This window comes from Camellia sinensis, chromosome 8 (genome assembly GCF_055761805.1).
Source record: "Camellia sinensis isolate YWXY chromosome 8, ASM5576180v1, whole genome shotgun sequence".
Classification (NCBI taxonomy): Eukaryota; Viridiplantae; Streptophyta; class Magnoliopsida; order Ericales; family Theaceae; genus Camellia; species Camellia sinensis.
Window position 1 is genome coordinate 62768659 of NC_138968.1, and position 16170 is coordinate 62784828.

Below are 16170 nucleotides of genomic sequence, written 5' to 3' on the forward strand. Positions count from 1 at the left end.
TAATTTTTGTCATGTTAAGATCTTAACATGAGAGAAACTCAACCCAATTTAAAATTTTGCTAAGAATTAAGAATTTTATAAGACTATGAAACCTTTCTAATGCTTGAGTTGGTATTTTATTGATATTTAATCCCATGAGATTGAAAATAAAAGGATTACAAAAATAACAAAGTTATGTTCTATATAGAATAAGATTTTTATATAATTTCATAGATTTAATCTTAGCCAATTAATATCATTATATAATGCACAAACAAATTTATCTTATAGCTCCAATCTAAAAGCACCTCCAATCCACCTAGCATATAATGCAAGTTAGTTAAAACGCTTAGTATCATCTTTTTGTTTTCAATTTTAATGCACTAGGGATATGATTAGTCATTTTGTTCCAATTCACATTCACTAGTTAAATGTAATTAGTCTTTAAAGGTTATGTGAAATTTATTTGATCCTTATGATCCTTCCTTCCATCTTTATAGAGATGTACTAACAATTGAAATACCAATTGTAAATAGAAAAAAATAATTCAATGTTCTTTATCAAACTTAAATATACAAATCATGCTTTTAATGTAATCTACAAATAAAAGCATTGCAATACTTTTACCTTATAGTTGAAGTGCATCAAATCAAGGCATCTCTCCTGACGAACATTTTTTTTCTGTAGTAGAACTCAAGCCAATCTATAGATTTGATTATTAAACCATACTATGTGCTCTTTCTTCCGTCCCTCTTAAATTCTATCTCTATCTCTCAACCCAATGCAGCGATTGATTATGATATATGCCCATGAATCCTTCCCCTCTTCCAATATTTTTTCTATAATGTTTACATGAATGTGTATGTATAGATATCAACGTATTGCTGTATATATTTGAATTGAGAGAGAGAAAGGAAGTTACAAAGATGAGAAAGAGAAGAAGTTCAGTAATTTTAGGGTGTGGTTTTGTAACTATTTGTTTCTATAAGAGAGTAACTAACATTAAGTAAAATTTGTAAGGCTTCAGGACACCAAATTTGGTGCTTGCTTTATTAAATAGTATAGACAGTATAGATGGTATATATTATAGAGAGGTTGCTGGTAATTACAAAATTGCTCTTGAGGGTATTTTCAAAAATCAAATTTTTGTGACATCCATGCCAAGTTAACACATAGATAGGGTATTTTAAAAAATCAAATTTTCGTGACATCCATGCTAAGTTAACCTATATATAATATTATAGATATATTATATAAAAATATCAGATTTTGAAAATGTGAATAATTGAGAATTAAGATTAAATAAATCTAACATTTATGGAAAATGTTTTACATGACATAGTTATGGGTTAAGATTAAATTTAAAAGAAAATTTTAAAAAAGCCCTCAGAGCTTGACCTTTGTAACAAAATAAATTTAAAAATTTTAATTTTATCAATTTAAACCCTAATCATTTGATTTGTATTTTAAACCCTAATCATTTGATTTGTATCAATTTAAACCCTAATCATTGTATTTTATCAATTTAAAATTGACAGAAAAATAGTATTTTAAAGGCAGTGGCTTTGGTCCAGTCCAAGATCGGACTGAACCGTGCTGTTGGGCCCGTAGGGGCCCACTACGGGTCCTGTTTTGATAATCCGAACCGTTCAATGTGTAGAACTCGTCGAGTACTATATGCCTGTAAAAAATCACGTTGATCGGATATCGATAGCTATGTGAACAAACAGTTTTTTATCAACCGTTAATTGTTTCACCGTCTATTTTTTTTTTTATACAAAACTAATTTGATCACATAGCTATTGATATCCGATCAAAGTGATTTTTTACGGGCATGTAGTACTTGACGAGTTCTACACATTAACGGTTCGGATTATCAAAACAGGCCCAAAAATTGGGCCCCATGGGCCGAACTGGACAGGTCCAGTCTTGATCTCAACTTGAGACAAGCTAGACCCTATTTTAAATATTAAACTCAATATAGATGTACATAAATTGTCTAAAATACCATTTTTTTATTGAGTTTAATAACTAAAATACAAAATTTTCCGTATGTTATACGTTAAGAAAATAGGTAGATGGTTTAGATAAAAAAAACAAATAAATAATTTAGGATTTAAACTATCAAAATTAAAATTTATAATTTATTTTGTTACAATAGTCAAATTCTAGTACCTTTTTTGGTAATTTCTCCTAAATTCAACTATTAGCGTTGTTTCTCAAATGATGAAATGCGTTCAAAAATGAACAATTTCGCTAGTTTATATAATTAAATACATTAAATTAGTTTTCTAAAAATGTGTTATGTGGCATAGTTAAGGGTAATCACAAAAAAAATAAAAAATAAAAAATAAAATAAAAAAATTTAAAAATAAAAATTACAAAAGAAGAAGAAGAAGACATCGGTGAGTGTTAACTTGAATAAATCTAGTGGTTATAAAAATAAATAAATAAATGTTTATTATGACAGTTAAGGGTTAAGATTGAATAGTTCTAACTAATGTTGTTGTCTGAAATAATGAAATGCCTTTAAGCTCGAACATATTTGCTAATTTATTTAAGTTTTTCTTTAGAATAAAGAAAGTACACTTAAGAAGAAAAATACAGCCTTTAAATTTTGGAATTAAAATATAATGAAGAAAAATTAAATAATTATGCCAACTTAATTACAAAGTTACATTTCTTTATTTATACTACTAAAATTTAATTTTTATTTAATATATGAATTTATTGGGTGAGCTGAGAATTGTAATATAATTTTAAGATAAAGTTTGGAATAAAACATTCGTCGATGTCAAGTCAAATTTAGCTTGATTTTTTTTTTTTAAAATCTTTTTCTAGGTTTGATTGACCTAAACCCTAATTTGTTCCAATTAATGCTCACCCAAAAAAAATTTAAGAAAAGGAAATTTTTATTTATTTATTTATTTTACAAAGAATAACTCCCATTTGATAAATATTTTTGTTAATGTTGGCAATCCTAAAAAAGGTGAGAATGAGACTAGAACTTGATGTAAACATAAAATTTCAGAACATAAACCTTACACTTTGGATCATTTACCATGTGTATTATCAAGAGATCAAGACAAAATGACATACCTGAATCCATTGATGAACGGTTAAACGGAAGCGTCTAATTGTCAATAAAACCTTAATATTGACTTTGTTAGAGGCTTTTAATCCTTTCCCTTATGTGCCTTATGTTTCTCCTTTGAGAGGATTTAGAAAACAAAACAGTATTCTTGTTTTTTCACTCTTGGGAAGGAATAGGGACCATAACCTTTTAAAGGTTGTAATTGGTTTTCATAACTGAAAGGTAATGAAAACCAATAAATTAACCATTATTAGTTTCATAACTGAAAGGTAATAAAAACTAATAAATTAACCATTATTATTATTGGTTTTAAAACTGAAAGGTAATAAAAACCAATAAATTAACCATTATTAGTTTCATAACTGAAAGGTAATAAAAACTAATAAATTAACCATTATTATTATTGGTTTTAAAACTGAAAGGTAATGAAAACCAACTTTAACCAATACGTTTTAATTTCTATTTCTGCCCCTCATAGAAATAGAAATTATACAACTAGTATCTACACATTAGGTCCATAACACATATACCCTTAAGCCTATTAACTAAATTGAATCACTTAAATTGTAGGCTTCTTATGAATGATAACACCACATTTAATTATGTGGTCCCATTGAGACATTATCTAACAATCTCCCACTGGACCACATATGTATCCTGAAAAATGTGCTTAACTTTAGTGAGCTCAGAAATTTGTTATCATAACTTGAGGGTATCCAAACAATCTTGTCCATTAACTATATTAATATAGGATCAAAGCGGTCTTCGTTACATCAATCGTAACTTGACCCACCAATGGTCACGTATACTAATACAGCTAAATGACATAGATCAATCATGGATGCGTAGCATGGAAATTACATGTGATGTGATCCATACATGCCTATTTCCAACTGGTCCTACTTAACTTTATTGAGATCAATACTTCACAATACGTAACAGAGCGTAATAAACTGAATACTTCATTTCTGCAGAAATTAATCTAATTACATAGATAAAACTCAAGACTGACATAAAGCAGTAATATAAATACAAACTCCCACTAAACCAGAATGTTCTCAAATAGAACAACACCCATCTGAGCAGTGTGCTCATGAAAGACCTTGGGTGGTAGTTCCTTCGTAAGTGGATCCGCTATCATGGAGTTTGTCCCAATGTGCTCTATGGAAATCTGTCCACTCTGCACTCTTTCTTGTACAACTAGGAACTTGATATCAATATGCTTTGATTTTGTCGAGCTCCTGTTGTTATTGGAATATAAAACTGCAGACTTATTGTCACAATATATCTTAAGTGGTCTTTCAGTGCCTTCCAAAATACGCAACCCAGTGACAAAATTCCGCAGCCATATCCCTTGGTTTGATGCCTCATAACATGCTACAAATTCTGCAGCCATGGTGGATGAAGCTATGAGCGTCTGCTTTGCAGACCTCCAAGAAATTGCTCCGCCAGCTAACAGATAAATATAGCCTGATGTGGATTTCCTACTGTCTTGGCATCCAGCAAAATCGGAGTCGGAATATCCAATGACCTCTAACTTATCCGATCTCCTATATGTGAGCATATATTCCTTTGTTCTCTGTAAATATCGCATAACACGCTTGACTGCTTTCCAATGATCCATGCCAGGATTACTTAAATATCTGTCTAACATGCCAACTATAAACGCAATATCCGGACGCGTACATACTTGAGCATACATTAGACTCCCTACAGCCGAGGCATAAGGAATCTTCTGCATTTCTTGAATTTCAAGACTGTTCTTCGGGCATTGGCTGAGACTAAACTTGTCTCCCTTAGCAACCGGGGTTTCACCTGATTTACAATTTTGCATGCCAAATCTAATGAGTATTTTTTCGATATAGCTCCGTTGTGATAATCCCAGAATACCCCGAGAACGATCTCGGAGTATTTCGATTCCTAATACAAAGGAAGCATCACCAAGATCTTTCATTTCAAAATTCTTAGATAGAAATCTCTTGGTGTCATGCAATAAGTTTATATCGTTTGTGGCAAGCAATATGTTGTCAACATATAAAACCAAAAATATGTATTTACTCCCACTGAACTTGTGATACACACATTCATCAACAACGTTAGTTTCAAAACCATACGAAGTGAGAACTTGATGAAATTTGAAGTACCACTGACGAGAAGCTTGTTTGAGTCCATAGATGGATTTAGTCAATTTGCAAACCATATTCTTTGGGTCTCCTGACACAAAGTTTTCTGGCTGCACCATATAAATTGTTTCTTTAATGTCACCATTAAGAAAAGCTGTTTTGACATCCATCTGATGCAACTCAAGATCAAAATATGCAACAAGCGCCATAATTGTCCTAAAAGAATCTTTCGAAGAAACTGGAGAGAAAGTTTCTTTAAAGTCAATTCCTTCTTTTTGAGTAAAGCCTTTGGCTACAAGACGTACCTTATACCTCTCCACATTACCATTTGAATCCCTTTTGGTTTTAAATATCCATTTACAACCTACGGGCTTCGCACCAACTGGTAATGAGACAAGTTCCCAAACTTTATTGTCTTGCATAGACTTATATTCTTCATTCATGGCTTCTATCCACTTATGAGAGTTGGAACTTTCCATGGCTTGACGAAAGTTGATTGGATCATCTTTCGACATTCCATTTTCTACCTCATGTTCCTGGAGATATACAATATAATCATCTGAAAATGCAAATCTCCTTTCTCTGGTGGATCGCCTTAATGGCACAGATTCTTGAGGTTGAGGTTGTAGAGTTTGTTCCTCAGGAACAATTACCTCATCTTGAATGGGGGTTTGAACTATATTATCTTGAACAACATTGTCAGGTTCTCGAGCAATGACAGGTATAGGAACCTGTGATTGGTCAAAAGTAGTAGTAGGAAGTGGGATTACTCCTGCTTCCTCCTCAAAGACAATATCTCTAACTGGATTTCTCCCCCCAAACTCAACATCCTCAAAAAATGTTGCAATTCCCGTCTCAAATATTGACCTATTTGTGGGATCATAAAACTTGTAACCCCGTGATCGTTCGGCATAGCCAATAAAGTAGCTGCTAATGGTTTTAGAGTCCAATTTTCGTTCATGAGGTTTATAAGGCCTCGCCTCAGCAGGACACCCCCATACATGCAAATGTTTTAGACTAGGCTTTCGCCCAACCCAAAGCTCATAAGGTGTTTTTGCAGCTGCTTTAGTTGGCACCCGATTTAAGATATAAGTTGCTGTCTTTAGAGCCTCACCCCAGAGGGACTCTGGTAAAGTAGAATGACTGATCATACTTCTTACCATATCCTTAAGAGTCCGGTTTCGTCTCTCAGATACACCATTCATGCTAGGTGATCCTGGCATGGTGTATTGTGGGACGATTCCACATTCCTCCAGGTATTTTGCAAACGGTCCTGGACGTTGTTCACCTGATCCATCATATCTGCCATAGTATTCACCACCACGGTCAGACCTGACACTTTTAATCCGTTTGTTGAGTTGTAACTCAACTTCGGCCTTAAATTTTTTGAATACGTCCAAAGACTGTGATTTCTCATGGATAAGAAATAGATACCCATATCTGGAATAGTCGTCTATGAATGTGATAAAATAATGTTGACCATTCCAAGACGCCATAGGGAATGTGCCACAAATGTCCGTATGAATTAATTCTAAGACATCTGTAGTCCTATGGGCACCATATTTCTTTATTTTGGTCTGTTTTCCCTTAATACACTCAACACAGACATCAAAATCTGAAAAATCAAGAGAGTCCAAAATTCCATCAGACACAAGGCGCTCAACTCTAGATTTAGAGATCTGACCTAGGCGTTTGCGCCATAATGAGGCTGAATTTTCCTTAGTTAATTTACGCTTTGTACCTCGTGATTCCACGTGCAAGGTTGCATTATAAGATGCAATAGTTTCGAGCAAATATAGATTATCAAACACATTAAGTAAACCAGTACCAACAACATTGGAATTAATAGACATACTAAACTTCATATTTCCAAAAGAACAATAATATCCCAATTTGTCCAATACAGAAATAGAAATTAAATTCCGTCTAAAGGACGGTACAACAAAAGTGTCTAATAAATCCAAATAATAACCAGTTTTCAGTAATAATCTAAAGTGCGCTATTGCCTGCACTTCTATCGACTTGCCATCACCCACAAAGATGTATCTTTCAGCATCAGTTGGCTTTCGGTAGTTCAGGCAACCCTGCATAGAAACACATATGTGAGTAGTAGCACCAGAATCTACCCACCAAGTGTTTCTTGGTACTGAAGCTAAATTTATTTCAGAACAGACCAAAACATGAAATGTACCTTTCTTTACACGCCAGACGACGTATTTGGCACAATCCTTCTTTCTGTGTCCGGGCTTGCCACAAAAGAAACAACCATCCTGCACTTTCTATTTCTTTGGTTCCGGACCCTGAGGAATAGCAACTTCCTTTCCCTTATGCGTTCTTTTGCCCGTATGCTTGGAGGTGCTTGCCAAATGAGCACTTTCAGTCCTTTCTTGCTTCAATCTCTCTTCCTCTTGCACACAAAATGAAATGAGCTCATTGAGAGTCCATTTCTCCTTCTGGCAGTTATAACTGACCTTAAATTGGTTAAATTGTGCAGGAAGAGAGATGAGAACTAAATGCACGAGCAAATCATCAGATAAGTCGAGCTTTAGTGCCTTAAGTTTTGAAGCCAGATGAGACATTTCCATGATGTACTCGCGAACATTACCCTTGCCTTTATACTTTATTGAAATCAAGCTTGCTAAAAGCGTGCTTGTTTCAGCCTTATCGTTTTTAGCAAAACGCTTTTGAATTTCTGAAAGAAATTCACCGGCAACGGTAACATCCTCTGTTATTGCACCCCGAAAAACTTCTGGAATCCCACGCTTCATGATCATAAGTGTAACGCCCTCAAAATAAACCCATAATAACCATAACATTAACATGCATTTATAAAAGAAAATGAATCATTTGAGTTATTCATCAGAGTATTCTTATTGAAAGACATCACATGTAACATCCTGCAACATCAAAATAAATGCCCTAAGGGCTTACATCTTTCCAAGCTAACACTTGGACACAAAAAGGATGAGTACTAACTCATTTACAAGTTAAGCCCTAGGCTTGAATGTTTACATGAAATCTCAAAAATAACAAAATAAAACATATAACTAAAGACAAGTCTTCAAAATCCCAAACATCAAATCCTTCCAGGCTAAGTCCGTGGAGGTAGCTTATCACCTGAACCTGAAAATGATGTTCCCATAAAGGGTGAGCCACAGCCCAGTAGAAAAATATTAAACCAAATATAAGCATTGAATAAAGCTATAGCATTCAATAGATGGTTAACTAAGATAATTAATTTTATCATTAAACAGTCTCATGACACTAATGTCTAAGACACATTTCACTTTCCATTATTATCAACATGGCTCAGAACCTGGCCAAACTTACAACAGTGAATTATATATCATATTCACATTACTTCCAATATCAACAAAACAAATGAGACTCATGCTCATATCAAAACACTTCATACTTCCCATTTGATACACATTTTAGTGCTGTATCAATAATCATGTAAAAACACTTCAATATAATAAGCACACATAAAAATGGTGCTAATGGAGTCCATCCCCTATCTCCTCCCAAACAAAAATCCGGTTTAGAGGTCCATCCCCTATCTTCCCCTAAACCGTGGAGTACATCCCCTATCTCCTCCCAAACAATATGCATATGCAATGCTCAATCAATACATGTAATTTCTGTATTAATTCAATAGTCTAAATTTATGACTTAAACAAATTGATTAGTTTCAATTTTCCCTAATCCGCATGCAATGTCTACAACAAGCACGACTATCCTCCACCGATAGCCCAAAACAGTTATTTCTAGACTCGAAAAATAAATATACCAACAATTCAATAGGCGAGTGATTTATATTATCCAACTACACCATTTAATCAATAAATTCCCCAATTTCATGGATTTAACCAAATTCCCCAATTTCCTTAAATTAATTACTCAAATCAATTTAGCAATTCAACTAGGGTTTTTTTCCCAACATTAACAAAGTGTCCCCAACCTATCAAAATACCAAACTTAGAACAAAGCATATAAAATGGAGTAGGAAAATCCCTACCTCGAAGAAAATAACCCGTATGGAGAAGATGGAGATGAAGACCAAAGACCAACGTGCTCCAAATCCCAAGTTTCTCAGATTAAAACGAAGCCCTCAACTCACTCTAACTTTTTAATAAAGGATCTAAGGTAGAAACTCACTCTAAGTAGATCAATCGTAAGAGAGAAGGTGTGTAGAGGGAGAGAGAGAGATAAAAACACTCCAGGGGCGGTTTTTTAGAAAGTTATGAAGGAAAAGTAGGTCAAAAAGTGATCCAAAAAGTGAAATCACAGACTGATATAATCGACTCTACGCTCGAGCGTAGAAAGCCCCGCTCGAGCGTAAGACACATAATCATGCTCGAGCGTGAAGAAAGCCGCTCGAGCGTCGATTGCACCCTTCCAGAAGTTTTGCAGGCGCTGCACCCGCTCGAGCGTCAAACTCCCCGCTCGAGCGGAGGAGCAAAAACAAGGGATCACGCTTGAGCGTAAAAACTACCGCTCGAGCGGAAGAACTGCAGAGCAAAATACTGGGAGATGGAAAATCACGCTCGAGCGTCAAAATTCCCGCTCGAGCGGAGAAGCAACAACAAAGGGACCGCTCGAGCGTTAAAACTTCCGCTCGAGCGTGAAGGCCAAAATCTGGGCATCACCTATCGGCATCTAAAATCAACCAACCTGTAACAGACCCGCCCAACACAACCTATACTTCAAATACAAAGAGATTAAAGGACAACAACAACCAATAAGTAATGACAGGGTCCACGGAACCTAAGTCCGGATACAATAATTTAAAGAGAAAAGACCGGGGTCGCTATAATAAGACTTAGCCTGTTAGAACGATCCCACTTTTCAAAGTACACAGTTTCCTCAGGAGTACTTTGTGCAGTGAGAGCATTCGGTTTTGGCATTCTTAATGCCAAGTCTATGTCCATGCAGCCGAGAACAATCAATATGTTCTCTTTCCAGTCCTTAAAGTTTGTTCCATTTAACATTGGAACATTGTTCATGTTGGCAGAGATTGAAGTAGTCGACATTAAAGCTGAATAGACAAGAAAATAAAAGGAATGCTCACATTAAGTTACCAAACAGATAATCTCTAAATAAAAAAATAACAACATCTCAAGATACCTAGCACAACATTAATACCAAACCTTTGGGTAGTGATATTAACTGTAAGTGGTATTCTTGTTGTAATGATCAAACATTGACAATAAGTTATGTCAAATAACAAATCTATCTTTTGATAGATTTATTATTCACATTAGGTTTTCTTGACAATTGGCACATGTTTATCACCACAAAATGTGTGTGTAATTCTGCCAAGTTTTAATCATGTCTTTGGACCGATAAATACCCGCATGAGATACACAAACATGAACTTCCAAACATTCCATATAAAACAATCTAGACAAGAGAGATCACTTTTGTGACATCTTGTTTGAATTGACTTATATTGAGAATGTTAGAAAATTAAATTTCTGGAGACGTTGTATGAAATTACATTAAATTTAAAGATTTCTAAATTTGTGACCCCGTATATGTTATATAATCTGAAGCAATTCCAATTATATATACACATATATAAATAGAATTGACGGGTCCAAAAAAAAACTGCCCACCGAATCATTTTACAATGCCAGAAAATAGATTGCCATTTTCACAGAACAAAACAGGAAAAAACAGAATTTACATCCATAAGAAAATTCAGATTCAGAATCTGATTCCAGGAAACTAAATAGAATGAATAAAGCATATCAATTCTGATAAGACACATGATATGTTGGCTCTGATACCACTTGTAAACATAAAATTTCAGAACATAAACCTTACACTTTGGATCATTTACCATGTGTATTATCAAGAGATCAAGACAAAATGACATACTTGAATCCATTGATGAACGGTTAAACGGAAGCGTCTGATTGTCAATAAAACCTTAATATTGACTTTGTTAGAGCCTTCTAATCCTTTCCCTTATGTGCCTTATGTTTCTCCTTGAGAGGATTTAGAAAACAAAACAGTATTCTTGTTTTTTCACTCTTGGGAAGGAATAGGGACCATAACCTTTTAAAGGTTGTAATTGGTTTTCATAACTGAAAGGTAATGAAAACCAATAAATTAACCATTATTAGTTTCATAACTGAAAGGTAATAAAAACTAATAAATTAACCATTATTATTATTGGTTTTAAAACTGAAAGGTAATAAAAACCAATAAATTAACCATTATTAGTTTCATAACTGAAAGGTAATAAAAACTAATAAATTAACCATTATTATTATTGGTTTTAAAACTGAAAGGTAATGAAAACCAACTTTAACCAATACGTTTTAATTTCTATTTCTGCCCCTCATAGAAATAGAAATTATACAACTAGTATCTACACATTAGGTCCATAACACATATACCCTTAAGCCTATTAACTAAATTGAATTACTTAAATTGTAGGCTTCTTATGAATGATAACACCACATTTAATTATGTGGTCCCATTGAGACATTATCTAACACTTGACTCTCTGAAAAAAGTAAACTTAGAAATTTGTTTGGAGAATTTGTCAAGAAACATAAATAATGGCTTAGAAACTCCGGTTCATTTTTGAAATCTATTTTCAGAATTTATAAAAAAATAATAATAATTCGATAAAAATAAATATTTAAAAGATATTTTTATATTTTTTAAAAATTATTTCTACTTTTAAAAAAGATAAAATCATATAAAAATGATGACCGTTTCTTATTTTCTAACCTAGTTAGTTTTAATTTTTTTAAAAAAACTTTTAAAAAAGAATTTTTATGAAAATCAAACCAAACAAAATGTCATTTGATTGGAATGGATAATAGAATTCATTATTCGAGTAGGCATTACATGGTAGATCCGATTTATGTGATACATGATGATATGCACATGATCACTTTTTCAATTATATCTGTATCATAAATTTGAATATAATTTTAAAAAAGAAAAGAAAAATAAAAGAAATATATATATATATATATATATTTCGGGCAATACTAGAGGTACTTAAAATTTTACCTATTGTTATACTTCATTTATATTTGGATAATTTTCTGAGTAAAATTTCTAAAATTGTACTGTTACTATTTTCCATTTTAATAAGTCAGAACCTAGATATTGGTCCAGATTCGTGTCATGAAATGAAGTGTGGTAAGGATTGAATAAGTGAATTATAGAGCCCATATGTAAAATAAATTTGAATAACATATTAATATTTTTAGACAATTTTATAGATAAAATTCAGATCTAGCTTTGGGGCAAAGCCCACAAAGCGCTTTAGGCCTCCTAAAAATGTTTTAATAAAATCCCAAATTGCCCGCTTATATTTGAATAGTTTGAAGTTGTTTATAAAAAATTATACTCCCAATTCAAAAGGCTCACTAAATCAAAAAGAAAAGGAAATTTACTGAAAAATTCTCTTAGGGAGATAGGTGCATTAATAAGTTTTCTTGATCTTTTGGTAGATCAAAAACTCTAGTTTACTTTTAATTATAACCACAAAATCCTATTTTTTATTTTTTTATTTTTAAATTTAAAGACCAAAATACCCTTATGTTCCATTATCACTGTCACTGCCACATACACCACCACCGGACTTCTGTCAAACAATCACTAAAGATTCACCAGAATGTTCAAAACATTGTCAAAAAATTGCAAGAGTATTGTCGAAAGGATCTGAACGTCATCAGAAGTCACCAGGATGTTCAGAACGTCGCCAAACGTCGAGAATTTCGTCGAAGACTCACTGAAATGTCCAGAAAATTGTCAGAAAAAAAATAAAGGGAGAAATTAGAGAAAAAACATAGCAAACTTTAACCACATTCTCTCCACCATCACAAAATATGGAGGGAAAAAAAAAGAACCCTTTATTATACACAACACATAATTTTTAGTTCACAAAATTACAAATATTTAGAGTTTGAATTTATTGCTCATAAAACTCCGTAAATTTGTTGTTTCAAAATTGAAAAAATTATTAGTTTGCTTTTTTGAAATTTATCAAAACATAATTTCATGTCGCGGCAATTGTGAAGATCTTTGATCAGCAGTTTCTAAGGGTTTGTAACTTTTCAGTTTGTTAATATTTGCTAAATTTGTGTTGTTGTTTTAATAAAGGAGAAAAAATGCTGAAGTCATAGAGAAAAACATAAATGTGTCTTTAAAATGTAAAAATTTTAAATTTTCAAATCCTATAACTAAAACTAAAAAAATATATGTTCAAAACTTGAAAATTTTCTCCATTAAAATAGGAAAAAAAGAAGTGTGTAGCAGAGAGAAAAAGAAAGAGAAAAAGTGAGAGATCGAAGAAAGGAGATAGACATAGAGAGATGATTGTACTTCGACGACCATTTTTGATTTAGATATGGTTGGATCTTATGTTGATCTAGTCAGGTTTGATTTAAATTTGACAGACAAAAATAATGAAGGAGCTTCAATCATCAATGGCAAGCAAAGAAAGATGAGGGAGTATAAAAGGACACTGAGAGGGGTTTGCCAATGGCGAAGGAGGTGAGAGTGAAGCCGGTGAGGCGGAGGAGCGGCTATGACAAGTTATTGGTGGTTACTGAACCCCAATTGATGGTGGTTAGTGGTCACTAGTCAGTTTGCATATCAAAAACAAAAAAAGAAGATGAATGAGTCGTTTTATATACAAAAGAATTTTTTGATCTACAAAAACACTTGTATGATTTAATGATGCACAGATCCTTATAATAGAACCTATGAGTAATTAACCCAAAGAAAAAAAAAATTAGGCCCAAAATTTTGAAATCCAAATTTATATTTTAAAAAACATTTGAGGTTTAAACCAAGTATTTATCTTACTTGTTGGGGTTTGCCCTACTCCAACACCCACACATAGGGGTGTAAAAATGGCCCAGCCACAAGCTTAATGGGCTCCCATCATTTTTCAAGTCGAGCTGGGCTGTCCAAGTTCCCAAAAAACTAGGCCTAGGCCCAAGCCCAAGGGGTAATCAGGCCTAGGTTGAACTTAACAATTTTTATTATTATTTATTATTTTTTTTTACCAAAATAGTTTGAAAGTGACGTTGGACGTAGGGTAGTCCAGGTCACAGGTCAGGCAATTCGGGTTGCGGATTAGGCCTGGATCTGTCTGCGTGGGTCGGGCCAAAAAAAATGGCCCAAGCCCTGGCCTAGAGGGTCGAGCCGGGCTAGGCCTAAGGCTTGGGTGGGCTTCAGGCGAGCCATTTTTACAACCTAGACATAATCGTTCGACAAATTGGAGACTCAACTCAATATCACTTATGTGTTTTATCATCTTCACTCAACGCATATCCATCACAAATATTGAAATCACTTTCTTTCTCAGTATTTTAAATTTCTTTTTGATGGAACTATTCATCTAAAACTTTTGAAACAAATTGGGGAATTATCACTTTTTTTTTTTGGTTTATTTATTTATTTATATACCAAATTATGATGGAAAGTCTCATATTTGTAATACAAAAATAGAATTTCAAGATTCAGACTTTATTATGGGTATGAATTCATACCCATAATAGATGAAAGGAAACATTAAAAAAATAAAAATAAAAATGATGTAATCATAACAGACAAAAAAAATTGTATAACCATAATCAAACAAACATTTAATCAAGCAAAACTAATGCAGATGGTCAATAGACGCTAAAATAAACAAAAGTAAATATACATTTTTGTAGAAAAGAGATGATATCAACATCTTTTCATCCATATAACTCACGAATTAATGATGAAAAACAAAATGTAATGTAAATTAAAATCTCGAGGGAAGCTGGTATAATTATATCAAAAGTGTGGAGTTAATTGTATTTTTCCTAAACTTGAAGGGAGGTGAGTGTAATTTACCCTTCTTTATATATATATATATATATATATATATATATACTATTATTAAAAGCCAACAGGAACTTTGGTGTCCTGAAGCTCTCTTAACAAAAAAAATTCATTTTTCCTAAAATGGCCCTAACTTCTTAAATAATTATATTATTTTTACACTAATATTAATTTGTAGTTAAGGGTAACATGATAAATTCAAACCAACCAACCAATTCCACCACTCCACGTTTCCAAACTGCACAACAGTTCTAAATCAGTTTCAACATCTTCAAATTTTGTTTTGAATGATTGAAACCTCGGGAGAGAGAGAGAGAGAGAGAGAGAGAGAGAGAGAGAGAGAGAGATCGGATACTATTATATATGTGAGCACATGGCTTGGTGTCCAATTGTGTGGGGGCTTCTCCTTCTGCCACGTGACAAATTTTTCTATCATAAAATAAAAAAATATTATTCAAAGGTGTGAACAAAATTTGAACCCAAGACCTTAAATTTCATTAAAAAAATTCTTACCATTTAGACAACATACATAATATGTTATTAATTTCTTTATTATTTGTTTTTATACTTACTTATCTGAATTACATATGTATTGTGTGTGCTGTGAGAACCCGAATATACAAATCAAGTAAATATTTAAATAATAATAATATTACAATCTCAAATATTTTGGTGGTGAATCCTAAAGTGTAAATTAAATATTTGGAAGGTCTTTTAATTAATTTTAAAACCTAAAATAAATTTATGGTGAAAGTTTTTAATTTAAAGGCAAGATTTATTATTTAAAATAAATAAATAAATAAATAAAATTAAGTGCCAAATTAGTAAGCATATTTTGATCTAATAATATTTGTATTTTAATGGAGATAGAAATTAAAATAATATAAAGAGATAATAATTTAAAACCTTTTGTTTAGATATAAAATAAAAAAATAAAAAAAACAAATAACCCTGGTTTTCCTAACAAAAGCCCTAACCCTTATTATAATTTTTTTCCACAACACTTTCAACACATAGCAGCCGTGAGAGAAAGAAAGGAGAGAGGGAAAGAGAAGCTACGATGGGTTGTCTCTAGGAATCATCTGAATCTAAAGCAAATTCTTCAAGGTAGACTAATGTTTT